This window comes from Bos indicus, chromosome 14 (assembly GCF_029378745.1).
Source record: "Bos indicus isolate NIAB-ARS_2022 breed Sahiwal x Tharparkar chromosome 14, NIAB-ARS_B.indTharparkar_mat_pri_1.0, whole genome shotgun sequence".
In the NCBI taxonomy this organism is placed as follows: domain Eukaryota; kingdom Metazoa; phylum Chordata; class Mammalia; order Artiodactyla; family Bovidae; genus Bos; species Bos indicus.
In genome coordinates, this window is record NC_091773.1 from 24,662,688 (window position 1) to 24,679,805 (window position 17,118).

Sequence of the window (17,118 nt, forward strand, 5' to 3'; positions counted from 1 at the left end):
ACAGGCTTAATTGCTCAGAGGCATATGGGATCTTAGTTCCTGACCAGGAATCGAGCCCGTGCCCCCTGCACTGGAAGGTGGGTTCTTACCACTGGACCACCAGGAAAGTCCTCTCTCTCTCTCTTTTTTTTTATGTTGTTGTCTTTCTCTGAGTTTTAATACCATTAATCAGGTAATGTGGAGAATTATAAAGAAAGTATTTTATTGCTGACGTATTTTCAGGAAAGGAATATCTTTCATGGACATTTTATTTCCTACACCATTTTTTTTTCTTTTTTTGCGGGGCATGTATAGCAGGAACTGCCTGTCATCTCTTGGCTTGTTGTAATTTACCTTGCCTTGCTTTGCTACATGTACTTTTTACTGACTCTGTCAACTCATAATCTCTGGGGAAACCACTTGTGAAGGTACTAATTATGCCTCTAAACACACATGCACACATATCCATCCATCACAGGCAAACCTTGACTCCCCTACCACTGTGAGGGCACTCTGCAGTGGGCACAACATCCTCTCCTGCTTTCTGGTTCCCCTGCACCCACCGCTGTTCAGTGTAAATTACTGGGGAGTCAACAAGTGACTGTTAGTGATGATAAGCTGCTGACTGGGGTAGGTTTAAGTGCTCTTGAATGACTCCAGTTTTAGAGAACAAGAGATCTTCTTTTTTTTTTTTTTTAATTTTATTTTATTTTTAAACTTTACATAATTGTATTAGTTTTGCCAAATCTTCTAAACTGATGGATGTAGTCGTAAATTAGTTTGAAATCCTCACTTTAAAAACTGCTTGTGTAAGCTTTAGAATACCGAGATTTTGCCTGATGGCTAGCTATAAAATCTACTTGGAAAAAAGTATTGTAGCAAAACTGTGATTGTGATTTGGCTATGAGTTGTTGTTGTTTGATCGCTTGACCCCATGGACTGCAGCATACCAGGCTGCCCTGTCCTCCACTATCTCCCAGAGCGTATCATCCAAGCATCTCATCCTCTGTTCTCTCTTTCTCCTCCTGCCCTCAATCTTTCCCAGCATCTGGATCTTTTCCAGTGAGTCAGCTCTTCACATCAGGTGGCCAAAGTATTGGAGCTTCAGCTTCAACATCAGTCCTTCTGATGAATATTCAGGGTTGATTTCCTTAAGAATGGACTGATTTGATCTCCTTGAAGTCCAAGGGGCCTATGAACAAGACAGGGTAATTCTATTTTTATTTTGTAAAATAATTAAATTAATTTAATTACTTTTGACTGTGCTCAGTCTCTGTTGCTGCGTATGGGGTTTCTCTAGTTGGGGTGAGCGGAGGCTACTCTCAAGTTGTGGCCCGCAGGCTTAGTTTCCTTGCGGCATGTGGGGTCTTCCTGGACCACAGATCAAACCTGTGTCTGAGTCCCCTGTATTGCCAGATGGATTCTTAACCTCTGGACCACCAAGGAAGTCCAGTAATTCTGTTTTTAGAGTCGATGTTTCTAGGTTAGGCAACCTGAGAGTATTTCATGGCCTTTAGTGGTTCATTCTAGCTGTATCTGTGGACCAAAGGCAGAATATGTTCTTGATCATTGTGAGCCGTGTTTTGTATTAATATGGGATTCCCTGGTGGCTCAGACAGTAAGGAATCTGCCTGTTAATGCAGGAGACAGAGGTTTCTATCCCTGGATTGGGAAGATCCCCAGAAAAAGGAAATGGCAACCCACTCCAGTATTCTTGCCTGGGAAATCCTATGAACAGAGGGGCTTGGCAGGCTACAGTCCACAGGGTCTCAAAGAGTCGTACACAACTGAGCAACTAACACTTGTATTAATATACACTTGAGTTGATTCATCAAGAGGTGTCCATGCTGTGTAGGATAATGAATGAGTAGAAAAGCTGATGAAATTGTGAGCTCATGGGGGGTTGCTTTTGAAATTTATGATCTGATAGAGCACTGGATTGGCACCCAGCAGATCTGAGATCTAGGACCAGCTTTGCTGTGTGACTTTGGAGAGGTCACTTGGCCACTCTGGCTTTCCTCTGCTCTGAAATGAGTCAGTTGAAAGACTTGTGCTGTGAATTATTTTTGTTACGATGGTTTTGAGGTCACATGACAACTTTGAAAATAATTCCAGTCTTGAAGTTCTTCATCTGTGGTGTTATTCCTCATTCCAGTCATAATTGCATGGCTTTTCTGTCTTTATTGCTTTCTCTTTGTTATTCTCTATTACTTTCTCTCTTCCAAAGTAAGAGAAGGAAAAGGTAAAAATAATAGTAAAGATGAAAAGGAATTTTTGATACAATATTAGAACAAAACAAAAGCCTGTTTTCGAAATAGTAAAATGCAAAACTTTTTACTTTGTTATTATGGGTCACAGTCAATTCAAATTGGGCCCAAAGGTGTTTTGGATTAAAATTTCTCTAATGTCCTCATAAATGTTTGTGATTTTATTCATTTAAATTTTTGGTGTCCCTTATATTTCAGCAAGCAAATAAAATCTTAAACTGCAGGTAGTAAGCAATCAAAAAGAGCCCGTAGAACTTGGGGTTTATGTTTCTGTTTTAATTTAGTGCTAATTCTGACTTTATGTTCTTGTTGAGTAGTGAGACAAAGGAAAAGTAGATTATTTTGAAAGTTTTGAATGTGAGAGTGGGAATTATCAGTGTTAGTTATTGAAATAGACATTTTCAGGCTTGCTTTTTACTTTTTCTGAAGCTATTCAAAATCTAGGTCAAGATTTGCAGCCTTACTCATGAACTCCTGGCACACTGTTCACTACATATTGCTCCAGAAAGGAACTAATAATGGTGGGGGAACTGACGTCCACCTTAATGAAGTGGTTCTCAGGCATCATCTGTTGAAGTCCCAAGTGCCTCCTTAAAAAATCATACTGTTGATTACTCCTGTAGCCGTGCAAAACATGGAATAAATCTCAATAAAAAAAGGTGTCTATGACAGAGCATCTTCCTTCCCTGTTGGCTGGCTCCCACTGTCAAGTAAAGATGTCATTATCTGGGCTGACGGCACCAGACGAAAGCAGATGCTAGAGGAAAAGATGGTTAAGTTTTCCATCACATTTTCTTGAGCTGCTAGCTGTCCACATAACAACCACTTTCATGATTCATCCAAGTGTCTCCAAATAGAGTAAGAACATTTACAGAAATGGCAACCCACTCCATGTATTCTTGCCTGGGAAATCCCATCGACAGAGGAGCCTGGCGGGCTATAGTCCATGGGGTTGTGAAAGAGTCAGACAAGACTCAGTGACTAAACAACAGACCTAAGAACACGACTTTCCTCCAAAAAGTTTCTTTGCACGTTTCTTTCCACATTTGTAAAGTGGAGTCACATTGTTTCTGGACCTGAGTACGTGCCCAGTCAGTGTTAATTATTTCCTTCCTAAAAATGAAATACTCAAAAACTGGGATAGTGTCGCCTCCAAGAGCTGACCTTGCATCAGGAGAATAAAGAAAACCCAGAACAATGAGGCACATGTTTGTGAGCTCTGGTAGGAACTGCGTTTGGAGGACAAGATAAGAAAAAATGCTGACTTGTAATATTTTATTCCGTTGCAAACATTAACAGAGTTTCTGCAGTACAAACAACATATCTCTCTTCTCCCCAGTTATACAGTTTCTTGTGAGGAGGCGACATCATTTCCTGCTCGGTTTTGTGAATTACAAGGATGCTGTGTCCTGCTGGGGATGCTGGGCTTGGAATGAGGCAGAGGGAGGCTCACAGGGATCTCCAGGCTAGTGGCAGCCCACAGGCCCTTTAAGTTGTTTTCCTTTAAGGGCACAAGCAAAGCCCGCCTTATAGTTGACTTTTGTCTTTTTCCCAAATCGAGCAGCTCTGTAAAAAAGAGGCTTTGGACCCAGGTTTTCCCCAGGTAGATTAGGAAATACACACTCTCTGTTACACAGTGAAAATCAGTTTCTCTTGAATGATACTTGAAAAACTCATCACTTTTCTTCTCCAGAATAATCATAATCATCTCTGCTCTTTTATTTTAGCTGTCTCCAACTGGATATCCAGGGCACCTCTCCTGTTCTTTTTGACTCTTGAATTGGAAGCTAACAAGACTCTACAGCCTGGAAAGGAAGTAAAAGGTAATACATGTTAAAAACTGTGGTATTAAATTCATGTGTACATCTGATGATCACAAAGTAATGGCAGCGCCTTATTTGTCGAGCGGAGTTTGGGTGTCCTTCCCTGTTTTCCCACCGTCTTCCTCCTGTCCCTCCCCCCCTCACCACCCCCTCCCCTGCCCACCACCACCCAAGCCCTCCTTGTCGTCTTCTCTCTCTGTCTCCTCCTTCCCTTCTCCTTCCTCTCCCTTCTTCACACATATTCACTCAACAAACGAGTGTGTGGAGTCTGTCCTGTGGGGTCACTGGCAGGAGTGGGAGGGACAGCCTCTGAAAAGGACCTCCCCCCAGCTCTGTGCTGGCAGGTCTGAATGAGAGGCAGTCTTGCTTCTGGCTGTGCCCAGAGCACTCCCTCGCCAGCCACCTGGGCCCTGAAACATGTGCACTTCCCTGGCTCTCTTTGAGGTTCCCCGGGTGTTTGCTTGCTGCTGCTTTTTCTGCAAATTCTGGGGCTCTTCGAGGCTTAGCCCCTCGTGGAGATGCAGAAAGTAGCGTCAGGGGACTGCCACCCGACAGATGAATTTGTGAACACTCTCACTTGCTGTGAGACCTGCTATATTTTCTCCAATCACTAACAGAACATGTAACATGCGAAAAATCTAAATGACCCCGATCCATAACATAGAATGTGACTGGTCTCTCCCAAAGCCCGGAGTTAACACTAGCTAAATTTGGGTGCACATGCTTTAATCGTTTTCTTCTCTGCACAGACTCATGTTGTTAGTAAACGTGCTTAGTCTGTAATAAGAGCCCTAATCCAACAGGGTAGGATTCTATGGGAAAAGGTGGTTTCCTAATTTCTGCTGGTCGTCACGCCTTGTTTCTTCCTTGCGTGTGGCCCTTGCTAATGCAGATGGTGGGTTTTGTGAGCTGGGGACCATGGGTGCTCCCTTGTGCCTGTTCATTTTGGTGGCTTCTGCCCTCATTTAGTAGCCAAACTGATGTTTACCCACCGCCTCTTGCCTTGATAATACATTAGTCACGCCAAGATTCTGGGGAGAACTGGGACTCAGGTGCTGCAAGCCTGCACATCCTTGTCCCGGATGCTGGGTGGGAACGGTGAGCTCCTCCCTTGGCTGAAATCCTCCTTCGTGGTACACCCCCGCCAGCCTGGCTCTGGAGACACTGTTGCATCTCTGCTTGGCGCCTCTGTCTGTCCTTAAGGAGCCAGCAGTCTCCCTCCTGGTGAGACTGCCCTCACCTGACTTTCTGCCTCCCTCCTGGAGAGCATGAGCCTCATCTCGCTTCTGAGACACCCAGCTCCTGCCTCCTTCTTCAGCCTTGGTCACCTTCTCAAATACCCTCTGACTCTACCCCATCCCCACCTGATACCTGCCTCAACTGAATATTCGAAAGCAACTGGCCACATTCCACAGCCTTTGGTCCACTGTTCTCCTGGGTGTCTGTCTGTCTCCATGCATTGTCAGCAGCTGAGGGGGTCCTTGGCCTGTTCAGTTCAGTAACCAAGAAAGCCTGTTGTGGTCCAGCACATGGTTGACTGTAGGAACTAAGCGATGGATGAGTGTTGGGTGGACATCGGGCATCGTCCCTACCCGGGCTCTTTATCTTGGGATGTGGGCACTGCCTGTATCCTGTGGGATGCCGTGTATGCTGGTCAGATGCTCCGGGGGCCGTGGAGCAGTGCCAGCTTTGAGGCAAGGCATATTTTCCTGACTGTGAGTTCTTCTAGGAAACTTGAGATGGTCCCCAGTTAGATTTATGAGTTGGCTTATGGGTGGGGGGGCTCCAGCTCTGGGCAGCCCAGCTGTGGTCCCCTCTCATCTGCTGTTGGAGCTCTTCTCATAGGTGGACAGAGCCAGAACTTCCTGGGGCTGGTGGCTTTGGTGAGAGTGGGCTCTGGGTCAGCATCTGGACTCAGCCACGTGCAGTGTGCATGATGTTGGAAAGCTGTTCACTTTCTGTGCCTCAGTTTCTTCACCTGTCACGTCAGGATACAGGCAGTGTCTACATCATAGGCTCCTTGTGAGCATCGAAGGATAAGTTGCTGTGTAGCCTGTGGGTGCACAGGAGGTGTATAATCCATGGTAGAGCTTCTGTTCTATTGTCTTCTGCAGAACAGAGGTGACAATACCTATTTCTCATGGTTACTGTAAGCATTAAATGAGGTGGTGCCCATAAAATGGGGCCTCTCAGGTGGCTCAGTGGTAAAGAATCTGCCTGCTGAGCAGGAGATGCAGATTTGATCCCTGGGTCAGGAAGATCTCCTGGAGAAGGAAATGGCAACTCATTCCAGTATTCTTGCCTGGAGAATCACATGGACAGAGGGGCCAGGTGGGCTACAGTCCATGGGGTTGCAAAGAGTCGGACATGACTGAGAGACCAATCAACAATTATGCTGGCTTTTTTTTTTAATTTGCATAACTTAAAAAATTCGACTTGGTTACATGGTTGCACATGAGTGGTCCTGAGATTAAACAAGTGAAAATAATACAGCTGCTTCTCAAAATTTGTAGCAGTGCCTTTGGAAAGTTTCTGTAAACCACAGAGAAGTTGAGTTGTTGCTCCAAACAGAGAGGTTCATCCCCTGCAGAGGTGACCTTTGGTTTCAACTCTCATTGAGTTTCCTTCCTTATTTGCTTTTGGCATTGATCTGACCTGAGTACCACCTAAGAGCAAAGCAAACCATTTAAGCAGGAATATGTTTCAATATTTAATGATACTCAGTTCTTCAAACCCTTCACTACCTAAGAACTTGTACTGAGTGACCTGTCTCTTTAAGATTCTGTAATATTCACTTAGATTTTCCTAGACTGGATTTCTCTGATTAATATGCAACCATATTTTCCCTTGGGTTTCCCAGGTAGTTCAGTGTTAAAGAATCCGCCTGCCAATACAGGAGCTGCAAGAGACTTGGGTTCAATCTCTGGGTCGGAAAGATCTCCTAGAGAAGGAAATGACGACGCTCACTCCAGTATTCTTGCCTGGGAAGTCCCAGGGACAGAGGAGCTTGGTGGGCCCCACAGTCTGTGGAGTAGCAAAGAGTCAGACAAGACTGAGCACATACTTTTACTTTTATTTTTTAACCTTGTTTTATTGTTTAGTTAAAGGAGAAAAACAGCCGATGGTAGGTTTTGGGATTTGAGGATTTTTTTGAGATCCTTAAGTTAATTGATAGACCTCCTATGTATTCGTGGCATGAAGGTACAAGTATGTTAAAAAATATTTCCAGTTTGGTCTCTAATCCTAGGCTCTGATTAACCTTCTGCAAAGCCTGTTATCTGCAGTAAATGATTCTAATTGGTACATATGCTACTTTGTAAAAAACAAACAAAACACAATACTTAGCACTTTTCCCGGGTTTTGTACACAAATGTGTAATTTGGCTTTCCTTCTCCAAAGGAAAATTTGGGTCTTTTATGGACTGAAAATGTTTCAAATTCAAGGTGCACACTTCAGTCATAAAGATGAAGTTCCATCTTAAGGAGGAGTGCTGTTTATAGTCTTCTAAATTTTTTTACTAGCATCTCTTTTTCAAGGAGTACTGTCTGGGCTGTGTTTTCTGACTTGTTTTCTGAGTTAATTAGAGTTGGAAAGCAGACGTTTCTTTTTTCTCTTTCTTACCGTCTGGTGTTCAGGGCCACCAAGCCTTGTTATCTTTGGTTATGTCCCCTGTGTCCACCCTGCAGTTTGCATGTCATTTCAGAACCTCTTCCTTCTTTGGCCTCTGTCTGAGCAGATAAGCATCACCAGAACGTGACGCAAGCAGTGATGCAGGCTGTAGGGGACCCAGTGAATTCTAGATTGTTCTGACCTAGTAAGTCACCCAATTTGTGTTTCTTAGTCTTCAAAAGGTCCTTGTAGGAGGATAATTGCACCTATTGAAAAAGCATGTCATTCTTCTCTCATGAGTAATTGCTGACGGCGTATAAATGTGTCCTAGCCTTTTCTCACTTAATTTTTTTTCCTTAAATTTATCTTTAATTGGAGGATGATTGAGGTACAATGTTGTGTTAGTTTCTGCTGTACAGCAACACGAATCAGCCTTAAGTATACATATATCCCCTCCCTCTTGGACCTCTCTCCCACCCCTCCCATCCCAGTCCTCTAGCCCATCTCAGAGCTTTGAGCTGAGCTCCCTGTGCTCTACAGCAGCTTCCCACTTGCTATCTGTTTTACATGTGATAATACATATGTTTAAGTGCTACTCTCTGAGTTCATCCTACCCTCTCCTTCCCCACCTGAGTCCACAAGTCCGTTTCCTATGTCTGCGTCTATATCCTCCCTGCAGATAGGTTCAAGAGCACCATTTTTCTAGATTTCAAATATATACATTAATATATGATATTTGTTTTTCTCTCTCTGACCTACTTCACTTTGTGTAACAGGCTTCTGGGTTTATCCACCTCAGTTCAACGGACTCAAATTCATTCTTTTTTATGGCTGAATAATTTTCTATTGGGTATATGTACCACAGCTTCGTCATCCATTCATCTGTCGATGGCCATCTAAGCTGCTTGCATGTCCTGGCTATTGTAAATAATGCTGCAGTGAATCTCAGCATTGCTCCCCCCGGATCCGGTGCCACCAGCACTCCCCATCAACCCTAGGACATCATCGATGTCTGTGCTCTTTTCTCAGAACTGTGCTGTACTTTCCGTATGAAATCCTGAAATGTTTAAGATGGAGATGGTGCAAGTTCAATTCCTTATTTTACAGAGGAGAAAATTGAGACCTTTTGACAGTTACTTTCATTTAATATATTTATAAGAATTCAGCAAAGATATCCTTTTCTATTATTATAAGAATATAGGTATTCTTCATGTAATTAAAATATTTACAGAAAGTACTAATAATTAGTGTATTAAATCATACTGCAAGACTTCTCCAGCGGTTCGGTGATTAAGACTTCACCTTCTAATGCAGCTGATGCAGGTTCCATCCCTGATCAGGGAAGCTAAGATCCAAAAAGACCAAAACATAAAATAGAAACAATATTGTAAGAAATTCAATGAAGACTTAAAAAATCATATTGAACATGGTCAGCCTTTGGTACACTCCCCAGGAAAGGACAGCTGTGCTTCACCTGGGGCTCTGGGGGCAGAACTGGTACCCAGGAGTGTCCTAAGTGGCCACGTGGTTGCATTTGCTCTTTAACAGTTCACTTAACACATATGTCCTGGCATCCATGCTACCATGTGGGAAGGCAGGCCCCCTGCTCTTGAGAAGTGCACAAATTACCGTCCCCAAAGCAAATTCATCTGTGTTCTGAGGCGATTTATTGACTGTCTCGCAAGCAAAAGCAGTTTGTTTTCCCCTGAGCATTTCATTTTACCAGTATCCAAAATAACACTCTTAAAGAGTGACTCATGTGCACACACTTAACAGACCAGACCAGGTGTTCCTGGGCTGTGGGTCCTCGAGGGTCTCCCCCAGATCAAGACCAGCATTTGGTAAGCTCTGTTTTAATGAGGCTATAAATGTCCACTTACAACTTTTCCTTTCTCCATCATCCTTGTTTCAGCAACTTTGTTGGCATAGGGTTTATTAGTAAAATAAATTTTAGTGACAAAAAAGTGAAAGTCGCTCAGTCATGTCTGACTGTTTGAGAACCCATGAACTATACACTCCATGGAGGCCAGAATACTGGAGTAGGTAGCTGTTCCCTTCTCCAGGGGATCTTCCCAACCCAGAGATTGAACCCGGGTCTCCTGCATTGCAGGTGGATCCTTTACCAGCTGAGCCACCAGGGAAACCCTTTAGTGACAAATGCACATGCTTTTTGTTTTGTTTTGTTTTTAAAGAAGGGTTTAGAAAAGGGAAAATCTTTTTTCTAGGGTACAGTATAATGTAAGCACATTAAAAAAATATTAAGTGAAAATGATCATTTTAGTAAAAAAATAGGACTACCCTTTTAATCTGAAACGTGGCACTGTTTCCCACTCTTCTCCTTTTTTATCCTTTCCCCCATACGCAAAACATCCTGTCATGATTAAGGATTTCAGTGTTCCCTATCGCTTCATTGATGGTGACATTTCAACCACATGTTTGCAAGTGTTCTTTCAGGATTTGGTGCCTCCTCTTCCCGCATAGTGACTTGTCATTGTTCTGTTGCTTCTGCCTGTTTGGGGTCTCAGGGGGCACGATCCGAGGAAGTCCCAGCAGGTGTGCCATTAGCGCCAGGAAGGGGAGCTGAGGGCATTACCCTGGGGGTGAAATTCACTCATCGTAGTGGTCACCGGCTGTCACAAACGTGTGGCGTCAGGGTTTTGGCAGGACAACACTGGCTGAAATGACCCGTCCGGTAAATGAGGACATCCCTAAACCGGTGTATACACCAGCCCCCTCTCAGTTTCAGTTGCAGGACTCCGCAATCCTTTTGTGACTTGACCACATGGTTGACAGCTAGCTTCTGCAGTAAGCCAGGGAACATCACTAAAGATTAAACTTATTTCCTGGTACCTGGTTCCGTCTTGTGTGGAATAAGCAGAGGTCAGCTTGAGTCTTTGGCAGGATTTGGCCTCAGATAAGCTATGAAAAGTCTCCAATCCTTTGTTTCCTCACATTTATCTTAAAGAGAGAGTGCTTCCGATTTCTCTGTTTCCATAAGACATCGTGGGTTTTTTTTTTTTAGTTTTAGATAAATATTGAAAGTTTATTACCAATGTATAAGAAATGTTTATGTAAATACAGTCATTCTTAAGTTAATTTTTATTGGAGTATAACTGCTTTACAGTGTTGTATCAGTTTCTGCTGTACAGCAAAGTGAATCAGCTATGAGGACATCATTTCTGATTGGACTCATAATCAGGCAGTGAGTAAGAACAGGTAATGCTATTAGACTGAAAATAATGTTATTCCTACTTTTCAGGTACTGTACTCTGCTTGATCCAGAATATTACACTAATTACATTTATGATGAAGACATTTGAGAATCATAGATGTTCGTTGATTTAAAAATAGAACATATGCATTTGTATTAAGCTGTTGAAAAACAGGGTTTGGGTGCTTTCCCCTGCTTTTCTATCTCAATGAAACAGTGATGGGAATTGTGGGTGAGATGTTGATGTCACTCAGAGATGATGCCCTGTGACCCTTTTGGGGTTTGGCTGCCTTTTACACAGATTGTCTTATACAGCATACCTGTTCGCTCCTGGCTTCTTCAGACTTTGGTTTACCTGGACTTTTTGATATACAGACTTAAGTTTTGCCCAGTGTAATCTCCCTATATCATTTCATGTTTTGAATTTATTTATTTATTTTTGGCTGTGCTGGGTCTCCATTGCCATGCACAGGCTTTCTCTATTTGCAGTGAGCCAGACGTGAGTCTGGGTGAACTCCGGGAGTTGGAGATGGACAGGGAGGCCTGGCGTGCTGTGATTCATGGGGTCGCAAAGAGTCGGACACGACTGAGCGACTGAACTGAAATGAAGGGTTTCTCTTTGTTGTGGTGTGTGTGCTTCTCACTGCGGCGGTTTTTCTTGTTGCAGAGCACAGGCTCCAGGGTGTGAGGGCTTCGGTGGTTGCAGCTCCCGGGCTGTAGAGCACAGGCTCAGCAGTTGTGGTGCATGGGCTTAGTTGCCCAGCATCATGTGGTATCTTCCCGGACCAGGGATCGAATCTGTGTCCCCTGCATTGGCAGGCGGATTCTTAAGCACTGGACCACCAGGGAAGCCCTCCCCATATCATTTCTTAAGAGAGTGGTACTAGTTGGGTGATGATCACACAGACTCTGGAGGGCAGTCTAAGATGTGGGTGCTCTGGACGACTCTGGAACAGCTGGACTGTGTGCGCAAGGCCTGTGTGCAGTTCTCTAGGCAGAACCACACCTTTCTCCTGCACTAGATGGAGGTTCTGAGGAAGACCTGCTTTCCTGTGGATGTTGTTTTCCATTATCTCAGAGCTGTAATCTACATCCAAATCAGTTATCAACTCTCCCTGGACCCTTGTTGGGAATTTGAAGTAGATAAAAAGCACCTGCTCGTTAACACATCAGCTCTTTTCTGATTTCTAGCTGTTCCACTTCACACAGTGGAAAAAGCCTGGCTCCCTCAGGGCACTAGGCAGGGACACTGTTTGCACTGAAATGAGTGAGATGATTTTCCAAGGTGGGAGCGGAACACAGTGGGGATTGGTTGATATTTAAAGAGCATGAATGAAAGCAGGAGGCCCCTCACCTGGAAGAGATGCCAGGGCTTTTTGACACTGATTCTCTTCTAAGATTTGAAGTCTTGTCGATGGCTGATGGTGTACACTGGACTTGTTTGTCCACTGGGTATTCCCCTTCCCACAAGGAGAGGCAACTACTCAACGTCAGCTCAGGTGGCCGGTGAGGGATGCCCCATGTCATCATCAGAGCCCTGACGTGCACAGGAATTTGCTTTTCAGACCCACATATGACTTCATGTTGTAGGCTTTACCTTTTCAGAAAGTTGGTCTCAGGGAAACTCTTATAGATTTCATTTTCATTCTGGAATAAATCGCTGACGAATTCTAAAACCCATGACAAGCTATTCGGTCTCTTTTGGCTTTGATTTTCTTACCAAAACGATAATACTGTACAATAGTGCACCACATCTGAATGGTTGAAGAGTGGTTATATTGTCAGGCCCTGTCTAGATACTTTACATGTATCACCTCATTTAATCTTCATCACATCTCTGGGTTGAGTTATCTCCATTTTACAGATGAAGAAACTGAGGCCTAAAGAGGTGAAATAGCTTGTCCAGGGTTATGCAGCTAGGCAGTAGTGAATTCGAACCCAGTCAGACTGGCTCTAGAATTTCATTCTCAAAGACATGTGGCTCTGTCTCTCCAAAAAAGTAACATACTGCCTGATTCCTTCGTATTCTGGTTTGATTGTGTGAACATACACGTGCCCCTTCCTGGGAGGGGTGTGGACCGGTGAATATGACGGCCCTTGGTCTGGTACTGACACAGGTTTGGGGGGCTTGCTTGAAGTCCTGTCTGTGATACTTGGGGGTTACTTCCTGCAGTAACCTATGGAGACTTTCATGCGCTCAGAGACCCCATGTGCGCTTACCAGAGTGAATGGCATGTGGTCCTGAGCACCACTCACAAGGACCACCGTGGTCATGACATCTCCCAGGGTGTGTAGTTCATAGCAGCCTGTCCCACTGGCTGCCCAGCCCTCTGTAAACTGACTGATAGCCTTGTTTATAGAGACGCGGATGTGAACAACAGACTTGTGGATACAGGAGGGGAAAGAGAGGGTAGAGTGAATTGAGCCAGTAGCACTGATATATGTATACTACCATGTGTAAAACAGCTAGCTAGTGGGAAGCGGCTATATCGCAGCTCGGTGCTCTGTAGTGACGTAGATGGATGGGATGGGAGGGCGGCGGGAGAGAGACTCTAGAGTGAGGACATAGACGTATACATATGGATGGTTCACACTTGCACAGCAGAAACTAACATAACATTGTCAAGCAATTATACTCTTAAAAAAAAAATTTCATGACCATACAGTGAATGAATATACTGTACCTATGATAAGAGTTCATGCTTTATAAGCTCACCTGAGTACATCAAAGCTCCCTTTCAGTTAAAAATGTATGAATGAAAAAAATCAATATTTTATGTAGCAAACTTTCATATGCTAAAACTCCTGTATGAAAACAACAGCTACTAGGAGAATAAAACTGCCGGGACTGCACCAGAAGGATCAAAATAAGTCCCTGTGCTCATTTCTAAAGTAGATGGAGTTGGCCAGGCTGTGGATATTATACTTACAAAATAATCGGCTTAGTAATTTTGGAAATTATAGACCTCACGCAATAGAGGCACAAAATAAAAGCCAGTTTGAAATATTTTGGCCGTCGTGTAGCTGCAGGCCAACAAAACTCACTCACGCTTTAGAATTGGGGATTCATGGATACTCTTTAGGAAAGTGCTGGTTCTGGTTAAAATCTGGCAGCACTTGGAAATTCTCGTAAAACAGGGACAAAAGACCGTTTGGATGAATTGAAACAAAGCCTGCAAACTGCTTTATCAATTAAATATGTTCAGCATTAAATAGAATGGATAGCATGTACATTTGGACTGCAAGGAGATCAAACCAGTCAATCCTAAAGGGAATCAACCCTGAATATTCATTGGAAGGACTGATGCTCAAGCTGAAGCTCCAGCACTTTGGCCACCTGATGAGAAGAGTCTACTCATTAGAAAAGACCCTGATGCTGGGAAAGATCAAGGGCAGGAGGAGGTGTGGGTGGCAGAGGATGAAATGATTGGATGGCATCACCGACTCGGTGGACGAGAGTTTGAGCAGAGTCTGGGAGATGGTGAAGGACAGGGAAGCCTGGTGTGCCGCAGTCCACAGGGTCACAAGGAATCCGACACGACTTAGCAGTTTACTGATCAGCAACAAGTTTCTATGTGATTTAGTTTTAGGAAATAATGAGTTAACAGCTAAAATAAAAAGCTTTTTTTTTAAAGACAGCTTTAATTCATTGAAAGTCTGAGTTTAATAGTCTGTTGAAGGGTTGCTTTAAAAATCAGTAAAGTGACATTAATCGTCATCTGACAGTAAGTGGGTGAGTACAGGTCCGTGTGCAGTGAGCTGACTGTTGCCATGTTTATTCCAGGAGGAAGCCTATCACTGCGTCTACCACATGTGTGGTTCAGGGCACTAGAACTGCGTTCTCCTTCTCTCTTTTTAATGTGTTCTTTTCCCTTATGTTGGTGGTAATTTTTTAAATTGACAATTAGTTGATTGGGGGCTTCCCAGATAGCGCTAGGAGTAAAGAACCCACTTGCCAATGCAGGAGACGTCAGAGACTCTGGTTCGATCCCTGGGTCAGGAAGATCCCCTGGAGGAGGGCATGGAAACCCACTCCAGTATTCTTGCCTGGAGAATTCCATGGACAGAGGAGCCTGGTGGGCTACAGTCCGTGGGGTCACAAGGAGTTGGACGAGACTGAAGTGACTTAGCACACACACACATATAGTTGATTTAAATGTTGTGTCAGTTTCTGCTATATACAAAGTGATTCAGTTATACATATGTATACATTCTTGTTCATATTCTTTTCCACTGTGGTTTATCACAGGATGTTGAACTGAGTTCCCTGTGTCCCACAGGAGGACCTTGTTTTTTGTCCATGGATTGTGTTCCCTCAGCCACTCTGAGCGACCCTGGGTGTGTCACATCCTCACGGCTGCAGTGTGTCCCTGTGCCTGACGACGTGATCATGCTCTCCCTGGCTGCTGCATCACTCTTCATTTAGAAAGTTGACAGGTAGATCTGGGAGGCAGTAAGTTCCAGGCAGGTAGGGAGTTCTGTGTGTCTGTAATAGCTCTGTGCTCAGGGTCTGGAGCAGTGCCCGACCCCAAGTGGGTGCTCCAGTGAATGGACTGACCTGCTTGCTCCCCTGCCCGGGTGCCCTCTATGCTCAGAAGACCAGGGTCTCTCGGGTTTCCATGAACGGCTGTATTTCATGTGAGGCCTTGTAATGCAATTCCAGCTGCTTCTATTGATTACAGTTCACTGGCCACCTGTGCAAACTATCACAGTAGTTGAACACACAAACCAAGGATTCTTTTCATCTTATTTAAAGGAATTATATTAAGATTGTCATACCAAGGACTTCCCTGGTGGTCTAGTGGTCATGACTCCATGCTCCCACATTGGCATATACACTAGCATGTGTGAAATTGATAGCTAGTGGAAAGCTGCTCTATAGCACAGGGAGTTCAGCTTTGTGCTCTGTGATGACCTAGAGGGATGAGATAGGGGTGGGGAGGAAGGCGCAAAAGGGAGGGGATATATGTATACATATAGATGATTCACATATTTGTACAACAGAAACTAACTTAACATTATAAAGCAATTATACTCCAATAAAAAAACAGACTCTGTGCTTCCAATGCAGGGGGCATGGATTCCATCCTTCACTAGGCATGATGACCAAATTTAGCATTATCAGATGAACTATAGCTGGATTTTCATATTTTCTGCAATGAAATTGTCAGAACTAGTCCCTACTGTGTATAAATACACAACAGCTGGTAAAGCATCTGCCTGCAATGCCGGAGACCTGGGTTTGATCCCTGGGTTGGGAAGATACCCTGGAGAAGGGAAGCGCTACCCACTCCAGTATTCTGGCCTGGAGAATTCCATGGACAGAAGAGCCTGGCAGGCTACAGTCCATAGGGACGCAAAGAGTCGGACACGACTGAGCGACTTTTCACTTCACTTAATAAACTTTAAAATAAAATATAAGTAGCTCAGTCTTCTAGATTCTCAGAAGTGATTTGCTGTTCTGTGGCAGTTCTGGAGTGCCCACTTCATAGGTGAGGAAACTGAAGCACAGTTTGTAGGACCCCAAGCATTAACTGTCAGATATAACCTACAGCCTCATCATCCCATGTATCATGTTCTTCCTGTTGTACTGTATATACCAAAAAACTCTCACTAAGTGCAAGTTACCCTTTAAGGAATCAGAAAACCAGGATGTCTTAGTACCACTTCTACATATGTAATTTCTTCCCTTTTGGTTCATCTTTAGGAACTCCATAGATTTAAGGATTTGAAGAAGGAAATCTTTGTGTACATTTTGCCATTTCTTAGTCTTAAGCCTGTATTACCTAATCACTTTCACTTAAAAAAAAAAAAAGCTAATTTCTTTATTTATTTGACTGCACTGGGTCTTAGTTGCCCCATGGCTTGTGGGATCTTAGATCCCTGACCAGGGATTGAACCCATGTTCCCTGCTTTGGAAGATGGATTCTTAACCACTGGACTACCAGGGAAGTCCCCACATTCACTTTTGTAGAAGAGTGATTGATGCCAAGTCAGGCAAGCATTAGTTGTGAGTTGTAAACTCTCTGTCCACATGCTTATGCTCGACTGTGCCATTCTACCTGAGGATGGCTGTGGGGCACCGTTTCCTGGGTTGATAGTTGAACCAAGGAGCCTGTTCAGATTTCTAGAGCTATTGATGACAGCCATCATGTCAACATACTTTCAAAGCAAAAGAAAGTTGGATGGAAGTTACAAAGAGAAAATACTGGTGATGCAGGGAGCATTT

General features: G+C 43.8%; 1 protein-coding gene across 1 annotated transcript in view; it reads left to right on the forward strand.

Annotated features, from left to right (window-relative positions):
• Positions 1-17,118, forward strand: part of FAM110B (family with sequence similarity 110 member B) — a 142,015-nt gene that overhangs the window by 28,545 nt on the left and 96,352 nt on the right. Inside the window, exon 2 of the mRNA XM_070802560.1 lies at positions 3,974-4,069. The gene's annotated coding sequence lies outside the window, so the exon portion shown is untranslated. The remainder of the gene's footprint in view (positions 1-3,973; positions 4,070-17,118) is intronic.